Here is a 5000-nt window from a genome sequence, read left to right on the forward strand (position 1 = left end):
GTGGTTATCACCAAGTACCAGGCAGCTCGGACTGGAGTGCTTGACCAGTGAGGGGGGTTCCAGCGCGGACGAGAGTGCCAGGCCAGGGTGCCTGGTTCTATTCCAGAGTGTTTTATAGTACCAGGGGCGCGGAGCTCTGGCGGGTGCGGATGGAGGGTTCAGTCCGAGGAGGGTGGCTTAAGTGTGGGGGAACAGGGGTCGGCTGGTGGGGCCCTGGAGCCTGGTGGTTATCACCAAGTACCAGGCAGCTCGGACTGGAGTGCTTGACCAGTGAGGGGGGTTCCAGCGCGGACGAGAGTGCCAGGCCAGGGTGTCTGGTTCTATTCCAGAGTGTTTTATAGTACCAGGGGCGCGGAGCTCTGGCGGGTGCGGATGGAGGGTTCAGTCCGAGGAGGGTGGCTTAAGTGTGGGGGAACAGGGGTCGGCTGGTGGGGCCCTGGAGCCTGGTTCTTTTAGGGGTAGGGTTGTGAAGCACCAAGGGGCCCAGGGAGGGAGTGTGTGACCGGGGAGGGGTGCTTAAGTGCGGGTCAGGGTTCCAGGTCAGGGGAGCCTGGTTCTTTTAGGGGTAGGGTTGTGAAGCACCAAGGGGCCCAGGGAGGGAGTGTGTGACCGGGGAGGGGTGCTTAAGTGCGGGTCAGGGTTCCAGGTCAGGGGAGCCTGGTTCTTTTAGGGGTAGGGTTGTGAAGCACCAAGGGGCCCAGGGAGGGAGTGTGTGACCGGGGAGGGGTGCTTAAGTGCGGGTCAGGGTTCCAGGTCAGGGGAGCCTGGTTCTTTTAGGGGTAGGGTTGTGAAGCACCAGGGGGCTTGGGAGAGAAGTGTGTGACCGGGGAGGGGTGCTTAAGTGCGGGTCAGGGTTCCAGGTCAGGGGAGCCTGGTTCTTTTAGGGGTAGGGTTGTGAAGCACCGAGGGGCCCAGGGAGGGAGTGTGTGACCGGGGAGGGGTGCTTAAGTGCGGGTCAGGGTTCCAGGTCAGGGGAGCCTGGTTCTTTTAGGGGTAGGGTTGTGAAGCACCAGGGGGCTTGGGAGAGAAGTGTGTGACCGGGGAGGGGTGCTTAAGTGCGGGTCAGGGTTCCAGGTCAGGGGAGCCTGGTTCTTTTAGGGGTAGGGTTGTGAAGCACCAGGGGGCTTGGGAGAGAAGTGTGTGACCGGGGAGTACTGCTTAAGTGTGGGGAGGCTGTGCAGGCAGGGAGGCCTGGCTCTTTTACTGAGCATCAAGAAGCACCAGGGGGCTTGGGAGAAGAGTGTGACACCGGGGAGTGCTGCTTAATTGTGGGGAGGCTGTGCAGGCAGGGAGGCCTGGCTCTTTTACTGAGCATCATGAAGCACCAGGGGGCTTGGGAGAAGAGTGTGACACCGGGGAGTGCTGCTTAATTGTGGGGAGGCTGTGCAGGCAGGGAGGCCTGGCTCTTTTACTGAGCATCATGAAGCACCAGGGGGCTTGGGAGAAGAGTGTGACACCGGGGAGTGCTGCTTAATTGTGGGGAGGCTGTGCAGGCAGGGAGGCCTGGCTCTTTTACTGAGCATCATGAAGCACCAGGGGGCTTGGGAGAAGAGTGTGACACCGGGGAGTGCTGCTTAAGTGTGGGGAGGCTGTGCAGGCAGGGAGGCCTGGCTCTTTTACTGAGCATCATGAAGCACCAGGGGGCTTGGGAGAGAAGTGTGTGACCGGGGAGGGCTGCTTAAGTGTGGGGAGGCTTTGCAGGCAGGGAGGCCTGGCTCTTTTACTGAGCATCATGAAGAACCAAGGGGCTTGTGAGAGAGGTGTGTGTGTGTGTGTGTGTGTGTGTGTGTGTGTGTGTGTGTGTGTGTGTGTGTGTGTGTGTGTGTGTGTGTGTGTGACACACCGGGGAGGGCTGCTTAAGTGTGGGGAGGCTGTGCAGGCAGGGGAGCCTGGAATAATACATGGGGCAGGAGCTGAAGTCAGAACAAAAAAATGACAAAGTGTCTAAAAATACCAGGGGCACCAGCTCAAAAAGTCAGAAAAATGACAAAGTGTCTAAAAGTACCAGGGGCGCCAGCTCAAAAAAAGGCAGAAAAATGACAAAGTGTCTAAAAATACCAGGGGCACCAGCTCAAAAAGTCAGAAAAATGACAAAGTGTCTAAAAATACCAGGGGCGCCAGCTCAAAAAGTCGGAAAAATGACAAAGTGTCTGAAAGTACCAGGGGCGCCAGCTCAAAAAGTCAGAAATATGACAAAGTGTCTAAAAATACCAGGGGCGCCAGCTCAAAAAAAGGCAGAAAAATGACAAAGTGTCTAAAAATACCAGGGGCACCAGCTCAAAAAGTCAGAAAAATGACAAAGTGTCTAAAAATACCAGGGGCGCCAGCTCAAAAAAAGGCAGAAAAATGACAAAGTGTCTAAAAATACCAGGGGCACCAGCTCAAAAAGGCAGAAAAATGACAAAGTGTCTAAAAATACCAGGGGCACCAGCTCAAAAAGTCAGAAAAATGACAAAGTGTCTAAAAGTACCAGGGGCGCCAGGCGAAAAATTCAGAAAAATTTCTGTTTCAAGACGGGAGAAGGGGAGATGGGCGGAGTGCGTCGAAGGCCCCTTCTCCCGTCCGACGAGGTAATTGGAGTCTGAGGAAATTACCACCTGCCCGATTTCAGAAACCTGGTTTTTAGGAAACAGAGTTTGACAGATTGAAGCCAAGCCCGATATCGGGTGATGTTCTTTGGGGCTCAGACACGTACCAGGGGCCATTGCTGGGCTCCATAGTCATCACCCTGGCTCTCGGGAGGAGGGAGAATCTGCCGCTTTGCGGCCGACGAAGGTAGCTGAAGGGCGGATGGCTGAGTGGCCATGAGCCGCCTGGAGGTCCTGGAAGATACGGGAACGGGGCTTCTGCCGCTTAGCGGCCGATGAGGGCGGCCGAACGGCGGATGGATGAGTGGACATGTGGTGCCTGGAGGTCCTGGAAGATGCTGGAACGGAGCCTTTGCCGCTTAGCGGCCGAGGGGGGCAGCCCAAGGGCGCATGTATGAGTGGACATGTGGTGCCTGGAGGTCCTGGAAGATACGGGAACGGAGCCTTTGCCGCTTAGCGGCCGAGGGGGGCAGCCCAAGGGCGCATGGATGAGTGGACATGTGGTGCCTGGAGGTCCTGGAAGATGCTGGAACGGAGCCTTTGCCGCTTAGCGGCCGAGGGGGGCAGCCCAAGGGCGCATGTATGAGTGGACATGTGGTGCCTGGAGGTCCTGGAAGATACGGGAACGGAGCCTTTGCCGCTTAGCGGCCGAGGGGGGCAGCCCAAGGGCGCATGGATGAGTGGACATGTGGTGCCTGGAGGTCCTGGAAGATGCTGGAACGGAGCCTTTGCCGCTTAGCGGCCGAGGGGGGCAGCCCAAGGGCGCATGTATGAGTGGACATGTGGTGCCTGGAGGTCCTGGAAGATACGGGAACGGAGCCTTTGCCGCTTAGCGGCCGAGGGGGGCAGCCCAAGGGCGCATGGATGAGTGGACATGTGGTGCCTGGAGGTCCTGGAAGATGCTGGAACGGAGCCTTTGCCGCTTAGCGGCCGAGGGGGGCAGCCCAAGGGCGCATGTATGAGTGGACATGTGGTGCCTGGAGGTCCTGGAAGATACGGGAACGGAGCCTTTGCCGCTTAGCGGCCGAGGGGGGCAGCCCAAGGGCGCATGGATGAGTGGACATGTGGTGCCTGGAGGTCCTGGAAGATGCTGGAACGGAGCCTTTGCCGCTTAGCGGCCGAGGGGGGCAGCCCAAGGGCGCATGTATGAGTGGACATGTGGTGCCTGGAGGTCCTGGAAGATACGGGAACGGAGCCTTTGCCGCTTAGCGGCCGAGGGGGGCAGCCCAAGGGCGCATGGATGAGTGGACATGTGGTGCCTGGAGGTCCTGGAAGATGCTGGAACGGAGCCTTTGCCGCTTAGCGGCCGAGGGGGGCAGCCCAAGGGCGGATGTATGAGTGGACATGTGGTGCCTGGAGGTCCTGGAAGATGCTGGAACGGAGCCTTTGCCGCTTAGCGGCCGAGGGGGGCAGCCCAAGGGCGGATGTATGAGTGGACATGTGGTGCCTGGAGGTCCTGGAAGATGCTGGAACGGAGCCTTTGCCGCTTAGCGGCCGAGGGGGGCAGCCCAAGGGCGGATGTATGAGTGGACATGTGGTGCCTGGAGGTCCTGGAAGATGCTGGAACGGAGCCTTTGCCGCTTAGCGGCCGAGGGGAGCAGCCCAAGGGCGGATGGATGAGTGGACATGTTGGGCCTGGAAGTGCTGGAGGATCCAGGAGGGGGCAAGATCCTGCTTAGCAATCCGAGAGGGCAGCTTAAGGGCGGATTGCAGAGTTCTCATGTGGGGCCTGGAAGTGCTGGAGGATCCGGGAGGGGGGGCAAGATCCTGCTTAGCAATCCGGGAGGGCAGCTTAAGGGCGGATTGCAGAGTTCTCATGTGGGGCCTGGAAGTGCTGGAGGATCCGGGAGGGGGGGCAAGATCCTGCTTAGCAATCCGGGAGGGCAGCTTAAGGGCGGATTGCAGAGTTCTCATGTGGGGCCTGGAAGTGCTGGAGGATCCGGGAGGGGGGGCAAGATCCTGCTTAGCAATCCGGGAGGGCAGCTTAAGGGCGGATTGCAGAGTTCTCATGTGGGGCCTGGAAGTGCTGGAGGATCCGGGAGGGGGGGCAAGATCCTGCTTAGCAATCCGGGAGGGCAGCTTAAGGGCGGATTGCAGAGTTCTCATGTGGGGCCTGGAAGTGCTGGAGGATCCGGGAGGGGGGGCAAGATGCAGCTTAGCAATCCGGGAGGGCAGCTGAAGGGCGGATTGCAGAGTGCTCATGTGGGGCCTGGAAGTGCTGGAGGATCCGGGAGGGGGGGGCAAGATGCAGCTTAGCAATCCGGGAGGGCAGCTGAAGGGCGGATTGCAGAGTGCTCATGTGGGGCCTGGAAGTGCTGGAGGATCCGGGAGGGGGGGGCAAGATGCAGTTTAGCAATCCGGGAGGGCAGCTGAAGGGCGGATGGGCATCTGCCTTACAATGCAGGAGCATTA

This window comes from Leuresthes tenuis, unplaced genomic scaffold (assembly GCF_036924035.1).
Source record: "Leuresthes tenuis unplaced genomic scaffold, fLeuTen1.0.hap1 SCAF_162, whole genome shotgun sequence".
Lineage (NCBI taxonomy): Eukaryota > Metazoa > Chordata > Actinopteri > Atheriniformes > Atherinopsidae > Leuresthes > Leuresthes tenuis.